Here is a 14,495-nt window from a genome sequence, read left to right as displayed (position 1 = left end):
AGCTACAAAGTTTCAATTATAGGAGGTAAATAAATTCAAACAAATGGCGGCAGAATGGAGCTTGAGAGAGCAGGCCAGGGTTGCCGCCGGCAACAGGGGAAGCAAAGCTTTCTGCACACCCTGGCCGGGCCCACCCGCTTAAGGCAACAAAGTTTCAATTATAACCCCAACACAAATGGCTGCCGGCCGGCCTCAGAGGGAGCCCCAGGATTGGCTCCGCTCCAGGCTACAAAGTTTCAGTTGTAGAAGGAAAATAAATTCCAGATACCAGGGCCTCCGCTTGGGTTGCCAGGGGCATGGCCGGCCTGCAAACCACCACAGGCCCCTCGCTCAGGCGGCCCCACACCCCAAGGGAAACCCCACCTGATCCGGGACACCCTTCAGGGCAAACCAGCTGGCCCTCACCCCTCTACCAGGCCTCTATCCTATCTAATAAAAGAGTAATATGCAGATTGATCATCACTGCAACACACAATATAGCTGCCCCCATGTGGTCAAAGATCCTGCCCCCATGTGGACACAAGATGGCCACCACAAGATGGCCAGCAGGAGAGGGCAGTTGGGAGGCACCTGGCCTGCAAGGGAGGGCAGTTGAGAGGGACCAAGCCTGCAAAGGAGGGCAGTTGGAGGTGATCAACCCTGCAGGAGAGGGCAGTTAGTGGTGACCAGGCCGGCAGAAGAGGGAAGTTGGGGGCAAACAGGCTGGCAGCAGAGTGGTTTAGGGGGTGATCAGGCTGGCAGGCAGAAGCGGTTAGGGGCAATCAGGAAGGCAGGCAGGCAAGCAGTTGGGAGCCAGCAGACCTGGATTGTGAGAGGGATGTCCGACTGCCCATTTAGGCCCGATCCCACCACCGGGATCGGGCCTAAATGGGCAGTCGGACATCCCTCAAGGGGTCCCATATTGGAGAGGGTACAGGCTGGGCTGAGGGACAACCCCCCTCCGTGCACTAATTTCGTGCACTGGGCCTCTAATATATATATACTGAGTGGCCAGATTATTATGACCACCCCATCAGTACTCTGTTGGGCCACCTTTTGCCTTCAATACTGCAGCGATTCTTCTTGGCATTGACTCCATGAGATGTTGAAAGGTGATGTGAGGAATCTGACACCATGCCTGATGAATAGCACTGTCCAGTTCTGTGATATTTGATGGTTGTGGAACCAGCTGCCTGATGGGTCTTTTAACTTTGTCCCACAAATGCTCAATTGGATTGAAATCTGGTGATTGTGGGGGCCACCTAAGCAAGGTAAAGTCTCCTTCATGTTCTTGAAACCACTCCTGCACAATACGAGCACTGTGGCATGGTGCATTGACTTGTTGGAAGAAGCCATCTCCATTGGGATATGCCATCAACATAATAGGATGAACTTGATCAGCAATGATACTTAGGTATGTTATGCTATTCAGACGTTGTTCCACACAAATTAAAGGGCCCAAATCATGCCAGGAAAACATGGCCCAACCATAACACTGCCCCCACCAGCTTGAAGGGTTGTACTCATGCATGTGGGGTGCATGCTTTCATGCTGTTACCAAGAATTCTCACTTTGCCATCTGCATGATGCAACTGGAAACGTGATTCATCGGACTACATGACTTTTTTCCAATGCTCGACTGTCCAATCCTTGTGTTCCTGTGAAAATTGGAGACGTTTTATCTTGGTAACTGCAGACAGCAAAGGTGTTCAAAAAGGCCTTCAGCTTCCATATCTCATATGATGCAGTGTACGGCTAATTTGCCTACAAACGTCAGGTGGTCATAATAATCTGGCTACTCAGTATATATATATATATAAAATCTGGCCACTCAGTGTGTGTGTGTGTGTGTGTGTGTGTGTGTGTGTGTATATATATATATATATATATATATATATATATATATATATATACTAGAGAGGCCCGTTGCAGGAAGATTCCTGCAAGAATAGGGCTTCCTCGGGTCTATTCCTGCAAGAATAGGGCATCCTGTGGCCGGAGCGAAGCAGAGAAGGGAGCAAAGCCCTTGCTCCCTCCCATCTCTGTCACCACCTGGATTCCCTCCCATCTCTGTCACCACCTGGATTCCCTCCTGTCTTCACCGCCACCTCACTGCTCTCCCTTCTCCACTGCCTCGCTCCCTTCTCCGCAGCTTCGCTCCCTTCTGTAGTGCTTGGCTTCCTTCTACACTGTCTTCAGTCTGTGCCTGCATATGCAAATTAACTTCCATCTTTGTTGGGTTAATTTGCATACTCACTCTGATTGGCTGGTGGGTGTAACGGAGGGACAGTCAATTTGCATATTTCTCTTTTATTAGTGTAGATACACTGAGTGGCCAGATTATTATGTGTTCAGAGATCATAATAATCTGGCCACTCAGTGTATAGAGTTGTAGAGACACTAAATGACATGGAGTGTGTGAAAACTTGAGGACCTGTGTCAAGTCCATAGTCAGCCCTCTATCAATGATAACCAGTTATATCACCAAAATAATAAGGGTCCTGAAATTATCATTCACTATAATTTAATTAACCAATCTCTCTTTACTACTTATGAGTTTTGCACATCAACTAAATCAGCATTTTCATTTTGACACTTTTATTTATAATTATGTATAACTTGTTCCCTATTAAAGGTATTTCAGACATCAGCAAGCAGGTCAGGAAATCATGTGGACAAGCCACTTCTGCAGTCATATACTTTACTAGAGGCTCAATGCACAAAATTTGTGCAAGAGGTGGCCTTCCCTCCTCTGGTTGCCAGCACCAGCTTCCCTCTGGCACCTGGGACCCGGGCTTCGTTCCAGCCACCAGGAGGCATTTGGTACCCGGGCTTCACTCTGGCTCTGGTTATATCCGGTCTAATTAGCATATTACCCTTTTATTATTATAGATTTTTTTTAATGTGGTTTCCAGGAGGCTAAGTGGTAATATAGACACTTGGATGGGAACAAGTGCTTGTTGCAGGTTAATTTTCAGAATGTAGTCATAATATAAAAGTGATTCTGTTGTCATTGATTTCTTCTAGGACTTGAAATCCTGTGCCTTTTCCTAGCTTTCTTCCCTTTCCCTGAAGTAGGTCCCATCTCCCAATCTTAGCCCAAACCGTGTTTTCCTTTCTTAGCTAAGACCTTCAGGTTTCCATTTCTACATTGTAGTGTATTTTACAATATTTTCTTTGCTTTTTATCTAGTAAGATGGTATTGGTTAGGGTTCAGTTGAAGATTATAAAACTCACTCTAATTGGGTTAAGCAGAAAGGGATTTATCACCGAGTACCGGTGGCAATGTGAGAATGGGCTCCAGGGTAACCCTCTAGGCAACTCCCAGTCCTGGAAATCACACTGTATCTTCTGTGAGTGGGAAAGAGGCCCTAAGCAGCAGAAAATGACAACTGCAGAAGCTAGCTGCCTCTACCATGACCAAGCCATAAAATAGAAGCTGGCCTTCTGCCTTCCTCCCTTCATGATTCAGCCCTGTATACAAGTCTTGCTAGGATTATGGGATTGGCAGAACCTAAACACATCCAAAAAACCATGCACAAGGAAATCTTGAAAATGCAATTTAAAAAAAAATTTTTTTCTCTCCAGCCTCTGCAAAACATGAAGAACACTAGACAAGACCTGGAATGTATATAAATTATACTATTCAAGTATCTGCCACAAATATTATAAAACTAGTGGCCTGGTGCACAAAATTCATGCATGGATGGAGGGGTCCCTCAGCCCATCCTGCACCCTCTCTAATTGGGGACCCCTTGGGGGATGTCCAACTGCCTCTTGCAATCTGGGACCGCTGGCTCCTAACTGCTCACCTGCCTGCCTGCCTGATTACCCCTAACCCCTCTGCCTGCTTGCCTGCTTGATCACCCCTAACTGCCTCTGCCTGCCTGCCTGATCACCCCTAACTGCCCTCCCCTGCTGGCCTGATCTTGCCCCCAACTGACCTCCCCTGCAGGCCTGATCTTTCCCCCAACTGCCCTCCTCTGCCAGCCAATTTGGTTCTGATTGGTTGGTTTCTATGCCAGTCAGTGTCAAAAGCTCTGCCTCCTAGGCAGCCATTGGCTCCTCACACTTCACCCAGATTTGGGTCTGATTGGTCAGTTTCTATGCTAGTCAGCGTCAAAAGCTCTGCCTCCTAGGCAGCCATTGGATTCTCACACTTCACCCAGATTTGGTTCTGATTGATTGGTTTCTATGCCAGTCAGCATCTCTGGTCTATCAACAGGGCCTGATCAGAAAGGCGGGGTTGATCAGCAGCCCTGGTGGAGGCCTGGAGAGAAATGGAGGCGCAGCTGATGGCCAGACTGGGAGAGAAAGAGAGAGGCAAGTGCTGATCAAAAGTTGCCACAAAGGCAATGGATCAGTCCCTGCTTCTCTCTTCAGGCCTCTCTCTGGCCCTGATTCACAGCCCCCTCAGCAGTCAGTGCTGGGGCACCGCGCCTGCAGCGGAAGAAGTCAGCCCCAGCATTGACGGCAGGACTGACTTACGGTTGGTTGAGCCTCAGTCATTACTGGTCGTTACAACCCAGGGTTTTTATATATTAGGACAGTGGTCGGCAAACTCATTAGTCAACAGAGCCAAATATCAACAGTACAATGATTGAAATTTCTTTTGAGAGCCAAATTTTTTAAACTTTAACTTCTTCTAATACCACTTCTTCAAAATATACTCGCCCAGGCCGTGGTATTTTGTGGAAGAGTCAAAGGGGCCAAAGAGCCACATGTGGCTCACGAGCCGCAGTTTGCCAACCACAGTATTAGGATATTTAGCCATACATTCTATATATTTCTACTGTTTTTTAGAGAAGGAGTAAAAGAAATTGCCATTGGAATATCTATTACTTTTTATTTCTTCCCACTATCATTGCGAACAAGAACTAATGAGTCAAGACAATGAAAACAGTTGAAAGTGAACAGCTTCCCTTGGCAACATATTTTTAGTGCTCCTGAGGTATGCAAAGTCTTAAAGAGCTTGCTCTTATATCTTTAGAATAGTAAAAATACACTAGTTAATTTATCCCAGTTAAATCATGTCTAGAAGAAAAATTTTAACACTCCCCATAAACACTCTTCCTCCCATTATTATGAAAAGTATTTACTTAAATTCATAGAACAGTGATAGTCACTGCGTCTTCCAATTTTTAAAAATAAAAAAAATAAACTAATTTTAACTAACTCTATGTTATACTAGGTACCACCCCTTCAAAGCCAGTGAGAGTATTTCCAGTTTAAAAAGTAAAGTATATACATTTTATTCTGAGAAATAATGGTAGCTTTAAATGCAGTTGAAAGAAATAATACAGAAAGATCCCAACAACACTTCACCCAGCCTCTTCCAATGTAACTTAACATCTTTAAAACTGTAGTACAATATCACAAGGATATTGACACTCATACAATCAAATACAGAACAAGTCCATCACAAGGATTTTTCCTGTTACTCATTTATAGCAACATGACTTTTCCATCCACCCTTCCTATTGTCCTTAATAGCTGGCAACCAATAATCAGTTCTTTACTTCTATAATGTTGACATTTAAAGAATGCTATCCAAATGGAATCATATAATATGTAATCTTTTGGAACTTGTATATCTGTCTAAATTGTCAGGTCTTCCTGATATTCCATGGTATAAATGTACTGTGGCTTGTTTAGCTATTCATTCTTTGAATATCTGGACTGATTTCAATTTGGGGCTATTATGAATAAAGTTGCTATAAACATTTGTATATAGGCTTTTATGTGAATACTAAAGGCCCGGTGCACGAATTCATGCAACAGTGGGGTCCCTCAGCCTGGCCTGCAGGATCGGGCCGAAACTGGCTCTCTGACATCCCCCAAGGGGTCCTGGATTGCTAGAGGGCACAGGCCAGGCTGAGGGACCCCAACGGTGCATGATCAGGGCCAGGGAGGGACACAGGAGGTTGGCCAGCTGGAGAGGGACTGCGGGAGGGCTCCAGAGCATGTCCAGTACATCTTGCTCAGTCCCTATCAGCCGAACCCCAGAAGCAAGCTAATCTACTGGTCGGAGTGTCTGCCCCCTAGTGGTCAGTGCACATCATAGAAACTGGTTTACTGGTCTACTGTCTGTTCCCTGGTGGTCAGTGCACATCATAGCGAGCGGATGAGTGGCCTTAGCATATCATTAGCATATTATGAACCGAATAGATGACCGGACGACCAGACACTTAGCATATTAAGCTTTTATTATAGGACTAGCGGCCTGGTGCATGAAATTCATGCATGGGGGGGGGGGTCCCTCGGCCCAGCCTGCACCCTCTCCAATCCAGGACCCCTAGGGGGATGTTTGACTGCCAGTTTAGGCCCGATCCCTGGCAGTCAGACATCCCTCTCACAATCCGGGACCGCTGGCTCCTAACCGCTTACCTGCCTCCCTTCCTGATAATCCCTAACCCCTCTGCCTGCTGGCCTGATCACTCCTAACCGCCCTCTCCTGCCAGCCTGATCACCCCTAACCGCCCTCCCCTACCGGCCTGATCACCCCTAACCGCCTCTGCCTTGGCCCCCGCCACTGTGGCTTTGTCCAGAAGGAGGACTGGACAACCAGAAGATGTCCAGTCGACCTGGTCTAATTAGCATATTACCCTTTTATTAGTATAGATGTCTTCATTTCTCTGAAATAAATATCTAGGAATGCTATTTCTAGGTCATATGGTAGTTCCATGTTTAGCTTTTAAAAAACTGTTAAACTGTCTACCAGGGGGGCCACACAATTTTGCATTCCTACCAACCATGTATAAGTTAAGTGAAACAGTTTCTCCACATCCTCACCAGTACTTGGTGTTGTCACTATTTTTTTTATTTTTGCCTTTCTGATAACTGTATAGCAATATCTCATCCTGGCTTAAATTTGCATTTCCCTGATGGGCTAATGATCCTATATAATAAAAGGCCAGTGATCATAATGGTGTAATGACCGGAATGATTGATCAACCAGTCCTATGAGATGCATTGACCACCTCTTGATCCCTCCCCACAGCCCGTAGGCTCCGATCACTGAATGGCCAACAGGGAAACCACGGGGAACTGGGGTGGGTGGTGGCGGGGTGGGATTGGGGACTGGCGAGCGGATGGAATGCTGACCTCTTGGTCCCTCCCCTAGCCCACAGGCTCAGATAGATCAGCTGGCCAATGGAGAACCAGGGTGGGTGGAGGCTGCCGGGCAGGACTGGGGACTGAAGAGCGGGTGGAAGGCCGACCTCTTGATCCCTCCCCCAGCCCGCAGGCTCAGATTGATTGCCTGGCCAACGGGACTGGCGAGCAGGCAGAAGATGGCCCTGTTTGCAGGCTAGGCCTACGGACCCTACCCATGCATTATTTTGTGCGCTGGGCCTCTAGTATTGAATAATGTTTCATGTACTTATTTTCTACCTGTGTGTCCTCTCCAGTGAAGTGTTTCTTCATCTCTTTGGCTCATTTCTAATTGAATTGTTTCTTTTTACTTCTGAGCTTTGAAAGTCTGTTATATATTCAAGAAAGAGTCTTCTGTCAGATGTCATTTGCAAATATTGTTTCCAGGTAGCCTGTCTTTTTATCCTCTTAACAAGGTCTTTCATGGTCAAAGTATTTAATTTTGATGAGATTGTGTTTTCAAGTTTTACTTTTATAGATTGTATTTTTTATGTCAAGTCAAAGAACTGTTGGCCTAGCTTTAAAACTCAAAGATTACCTCATATATTTTTCTAAAAAAAATTACAATTTTACATTTAAGTCCATTATTCATTTTAACTTAATTTATATATAAAGTCTGAGGTTTAGATTAAGGTTGAATAAAACTCTTTTCTTCATTGAATTGCTTTTGCAGCTTTGTCAAATAACACTTGGTCATATTTCTGTGGGTCTATTTCTAGGTTCTCTATTCTGTTCCAACAATCTCTCCTTCTGCCAATACTACATAATTTTGATTATTGAACTTATATAGTAAGATTATTTCCAGTTTTTCCTTCTGTTTCAAAAATTTTAGCAATTGTAAGTCCTTCTCAATTCCATATAAATTTTAGAATAATTTAGTTTATATCTAGAAAAATATCTTGCTAGTGTTTTGTTTTAAATTCTCATTGTTTAAAATATTACATATGTCCTTTTTCCCCTCATTGATCTCTCCCAGCCTGCTCCTGCCCCCCCCCCCTCCACCTCAGGCCTAACAACCCTATTATCAGTGACCATCAGTTATGCATATATGCATATGAGTTCATTGGTTGACCTCTTCCTACCCACCCACCCACCTTCCCATGCCTTCCCTCTGAGGTTTGACAGTCTGTTCAATGATTCTATGTCTCTGGATCTATTTTTATTCATCATATTATGTTGTTCATTATATTCCACATATGACTGAGATCATGTAATACTTACCTTTCTCTGACTGGCTTACTTCACTTAGCATAATGTTCTCCAGGTTCATCCATGCTATTGCAAATGGTAAAAGTTCTTTCTTTTTTACAGCAGCATAATATTCCATTAGATGTACCACAGTTTTTTATTCCACTCATCAGCTGCTGGGCACTTAGGCTGTTTCCAAATTTTAGTTACTTTAAATTGTGCTGATATGAACATAGGGCTCCAGGATACAAAATTAACACCCAGAAATCTATAGAATTTTTATACACCAATAATGAGCTCAAAGAAAGAGAAATTTTAAAAAATCCCATTTATGATTGAAACAAAAAAATTAAGATACCTAGGAATAAACTTAACCAGGGAGGTAAAAGACCTGTACTCAGAAAACTACAGAATATTGAAAAAAGAGATCAAGGGAGATATAAACAAGTGGAAGAAAATGCCATGTTCATGGATTGGTAGAATCAACATTGTTAAAATGTCCATACTACCCAAAGCAATCTATACATTCAATGAAATCCTTATCAAAATACCAAGGGCATATCTCACTGACCTAGAACAAACTCTCTAAAAATTTATATGGAATAAAAGAAGATCCCGAATAACCGCAGCAACTTAGAGAAAGAACAACAAATTTGAAGGGTCACAACCCCAGAATCAAGTTATACTACAAAGCCATTGTACTCAAAACAGCTGGCTGACATAGAAACATGCATATAGACCAATGGAACAGAACAGGGGACCCAGAAATCAACTGAGGTCATTATGCTCAATTAATATTTGACAGAGGAGGCAAGAACATACAATGGAGTCAAGATAGTCTCTTCAATAAGTGGTATAGGGAAAATTGGACAGACACATGAAAAAAAAAGAAAGAAACTAGACCACCAACTTACACCATACCAAGATAAACTCAAAATGGATAAAATACTTAAATGTAAGATGTGAAACCATAAAAATCTTAGAAGAATTCATAGGCAGCAAAATTTCAGACATCTCTCATAGCAATATATTTACCGATACATCTCCTAGGACAATGAAAACTAAGGAGAAAATAAACAAATGGGACTATATCAAAATAAAAAGCTTCTGCATTACAAAAGAAACCATCAACAAAATAACAGGAGAGCCCACTGCATGGGAGAACATATTTGACAATGATGCATCAGATAAGGTGGTTAATCTCCAAAATTTATAGGGAACTCATACAACTTAAAAAATCAATTTTAAAAAATGGACAAAGGACCTAAACAGACACTTCTCCGAAGTGGACATACATAATGCCAAGAGGCATATGAAAAAATGCTCAGTCACTAATTGTCTAAGAAATGCAAATCAAATGACAATGAGGTACCACCTCATACCTCTCAGAATGGCTACTATGAACCAATCAACAAAGTACAAGTGCGGCCGAGGATGTGTTGCAAAGGGAACCCTCATACCCTGCTGGTGGGAATGCAGACTGGTACAGCCTCTGTGGAAAACAGTATGGAGTTTCCTCAAAAAATTAAAAATGCAACTCCCATTTGACCCAGTGATCTCACTTCTAGGATTATATCCCAAGAAATCAGAAATACCAATTGTGCTAGTGTTTGATGGTAATTGTGTTATATATTGGGGAAGAATTGACATGTTTACTCTGTTGAATCATCTAATCAATGAATACTTATTTAGACCATTTTTCTTTTATTATGTTACAGTTTTAAGCCTGTAAGTCCTGTATTAGATGTTTTGTTTGATTTATACCTAAGTATTTCATTTTTTTTGAGTGACTGTAAATCATTTTTAATTTTATGTCCACGTTTTTATTGCTAACATATAGAAATTAAAGATTATCTTACTGAACTCACTTCTAGCAAATTTTAGGGTTTTTTGTTGGTTGGTTGGTTTGCTTTTGGTTTGGTTTTATAGATTCCTTGGGTTTTCTATGTAAATAATAATGCCATCTGCAAATAGAAAGATTTATTTATTTATTTTACTTCTTTTTCTCTCCCTACAGCACTGTCTAGCACCTCCAGTACTATGTTGAACAGGAGAGGCATGATTGGACATATTTGCCTTGTTTCTGATCTTAGGGGGAAAGTAATCATTTAGTGTAATGCTAACTATAGGTATTTTGTGGATATTCTTATTTGAACAAAAGACATTTGTCAATCTCATGATATCAGATATTACAACAGATTGAAATTAAGAACAGTTATGGAAACTAGATACTTTCTATTAAGCTAGACATTGAAGAGAAGTTACAAAGATTAGCCAAATTTTAAAAATTCTACACCTTCACTTTTTTGTTTTGAAAATTATAGTAATTATTTGTAAAAACAAGCTATGCTATATTGAAATAAATAAATAAATATATGTTTTTAATTTTATTAGTTTTAATTTCTGATATGGTAAATATCTATAGATATAACCCAAAAAACTCTTTGGAGTCTTCAATTTTGAATGTGTAAAGTGGTTCTGAGACTAAAATGTTTGAGAACCATTGTGATAGGCAGACAGAAATGTCTACATGTTGGTGTTTACAGTTGGTATTTAATTTCTGATATTTGTCATGCATACAGGAATGTTACTGGAAACATACCAGTACTTTCTATAAATATGTGTAGAAATCGCGGTACAGGAAGTTTTTTACATGCTTTTATTAACTTTTTTAAAACTCTGTGCTGTTGAATATGAATATTCTCTTTCAGCTAATAAAAGGCAACACAACCAAAAACAAAAGTTCACTTCTGGAAACTTTACATAGTTATATATACATTCAACAAATATTGAATGCTTGTTTTGTGAACTGAATGTATAGTGGTAAGAAAGCCAACAGAAAATTGCTTCCATGGACCTTGTATTTTGTTGCATGAAAAGGAAGATAATCTGATAATTACCCACAATGTACACTGTAGGGCAGGTGGGCATGGAAATCTGTAGCCAGCTGGGCCCTTTCTTGCTCCAGGACTGGCATAGGAAAGCCTGTTCTAGAATTATAGCCAAAGATAAAGGACACTTTCATGATGTGAATGAAAACACATAGTTCATCACTGATGAAAGCACTTTGCTTCACTTTCTTCAACCCTTTTCCTTTGCTTTGCCTTGCACAAAATGAACTCTTACCAAACTTAGGACATTATTGTCGAGGTTTCTTCTTATAAGAACTAAAATCTGTATTATTGTGTGAGAGCATGTTACTGACCTCTACTCTTAGGGGAATTAAAAAAAAAAGATACTCATTTATACCAGGAAGTTATCCATCAACTTTTCCTTATCCCCTGACTATTTTAATGATGATACAACAAACAGCCTCACATTTTTTTGTAAATAAAAATAGCAATCTCATGAAAAATGTGTTTCCTGCTGACTGTGAGAAAGTGTCCTAGGTGACATACTGACTAGTTTGTTTGATTTAGCCTTGTCTTAAGATACGGTAAGATGCTGGAAATCACTGCTGCTGCAGCCAACCAGAGGCAGTGTCACAGCATTGGAGCCCCCATAAGAATAAGCAATATGGCAATCCAGTATGCAGAAGGCTACCTAGTTAAATAAGCAACTGCCTTAAAACATCCCAAATTGTTGTTTTTAATTTGTGTGTACCATTAATATAATCATTTTTTTTCTTTTTTCTTTTTGGAATAGCCTCAGGAAAAACACATGTTATTTCTTCCACTGATGATTTAGTCTGGTGGGTGAGTTTTATCTTTTTTTAAATATATATTTTTTAAAATTTATTTTAGAGAGGAAATGAGAGGGAGAGAGAAATAGAAACATCAATGATAAGAGAGAATCATTGATCAGCTGCCTCTTGCACACCCCACACTGGGGATGGACCCTACAACCAGGGCATATGCCCTGACCAGGAATCAAACCGTGATCTCCTGGTTCATAGGTCTGAGCTCAACCACTGAGCCACGCTGACCAGGCTGATGAGTTTTATTTTTATAATACATCCCTACTCTGCAAATATCATCACCAAGCACTTGGATATGCTTGTGTGGGAAAATTTAAAGTGATAATAATTTGGCATAATTTATGCAATACAGAGAATATTGTTAAAACTTTCTCTTACCTGGTCATTTTTCTTGCCTTCTAAAACTAATGCAGCCTTTCTCCTACCTTTCATATAGTCTTCTTTTCCTCAAAAACCAAGCATTGACTTCTTGCCTACTTACATTTTTCTCATATATTTATTTTTTTAATTAACTGGAACTCAAATATTTGTCTGAATGTTTTTATATGAAATATATTAAGTAATTATAGTCCCATGGTAATAAATCTTGCCTTTATTTTCTATTGATAAATTTTCACTTTCATAGCTACTATTTTAAAAAATGATCTGAAGTTATAACCACATCCCAGTGGTCAGTCATTCATGTAACACATTTATTGAGCCCTACTCTGTGTCAGCCACTAAGAAAGATTCTGGATTTGTTTACATAGTTTTCAGTTAAGTCTTTACAATCATCATTTTCATATTACACTCAAAGGATCCTTAGGATTTGTTCTACTGTGGCCCTTTTGTATGATGACAAACATTCAAACAGCACAAACTCCAAGCTATCTCTGTTGTTGTCACTCCCCTCACCCAGTATTATTTTGTATTGGTTTCAGGTGTACAGCATAGACAATCTATACTTTTATAAAATCGTACAGCATATTTAATCATATACTTTACAAAGTGTTCCCCTTGATATTTTCAGTACCCATGGGGAAATAAAGTACAACATAGGGAATATAGTCAACATTGTTCTCACTTTTTAAGTATTGGACTTTCATGTAAGATTTAATTTAAAGAAAGAATTGTAAGGCTGACAGAAATTTTCTCCTCTGCCATAAACAAACTAGCAAGATATAAAGATATTTTCCTAGAAATCAACCTGTGTTTATTTATCACCAGGCAATATGTTAGGCAATCAATTGATAACCCAGAGAACTAATTTAAATATAATTAGCCTAAATTAGAGATTCTCAAAACTTTTTTTCATTTCAGAATGCTTTAAACTTAAAAAAATTTAAAGACCTCAAAGAGCTTTTGTTTATGAGGGTTTTATCTATCAATATTTTTCACATGAGAAGTTGTTTTAATAATTCATTTTAAAAAGATAAATGCCTTGCATGTTAAACATAAACCATTTCTATGAAACAAATACTTTTTTCAAAAAACAGAAAATCAGTAAATAGCATTATTTTGCAATTTGCAAATTTTTTCAATGTGTGTCATAATAGAAGACTTGGATTTCTAAATCTGTTGCAACATCACATCATATAACCTCTGAAAAATTCAACCACATGCTCATGAAAAAATAAGAGCAAAAAATGGCAAAATAACAACTTAGTATAATTTTGAACAAGGTTTTGATCCTGTGGACCCACGGGAAGAGTTTCAATGGACTCTTGAGAGTACCCAACCATACTTTAAGAACCACTAACTTAAGGATTATTTTAGAAAATCATTGATCCACTAAAAGTTATAGAAAGCAATATATAATGAATAACAATTCAAAAAGAACACATTTTTGTCTTAAATATAATACCTCAGGTATATAAGCTCCAAAACTAAAACTACCCTACTTATAGATGATGATTTTCTGCATAGAAAATTCAAAGGAATCCCCCAAAACCTCTAGAATTATGAAGCTAATTTAAGTTTGCAAGAAACAAGATCAACACAAAAAAATCACTCATATTTTTATATACTAACATCGAACATAGAAACCAGATCTGGCCAGTGTGGCTCAGTTGGTTGAGTATCATCCAGTGCACCAGAAGGTCGCTGGTTCAATTCCAGGCAGGGTGCATACCTGGGTTGGGGGCTCAATCCCCAGTAGGGGGCATGCAGAAGGCAGCCTATTTCTCTTTCACATCTATGTTTCACATCTATGTTTCCTCTCCCTTCCTCTCTCTCTCTAAAATCAATAAAGACATTTAAACACACACACACACATAGAAAACAAAATTTAAACAGAATTTACACTCATTCCAAGTAAAATAAAATATTTTGGTATAAAAATAAAAACATGTAAAAAATCTGTATGCTTAACACAAAATACTCATGAAAGAAATCAAAGTCCTACATAAATAAAGATATATTGCATTGTGTTCATGGATTTGAACATGCATCATAGTAAAAGTGTTACTCTCCTGAAATTGAGCTATAGATTTAATGTAAT

Source organism: Eptesicus fuscus, chromosome 3, assembly GCF_027574615.1.
Source record: "Eptesicus fuscus isolate TK198812 chromosome 3, DD_ASM_mEF_20220401, whole genome shotgun sequence".
NCBI classification, from domain to species: Eukaryota; Metazoa; Chordata; class Mammalia; order Chiroptera; family Vespertilionidae; genus Eptesicus; species Eptesicus fuscus.
The sequence above is the reverse complement of the archived record's forward strand: the minus strand, read 5'-3'. Positions refer to the sequence as shown.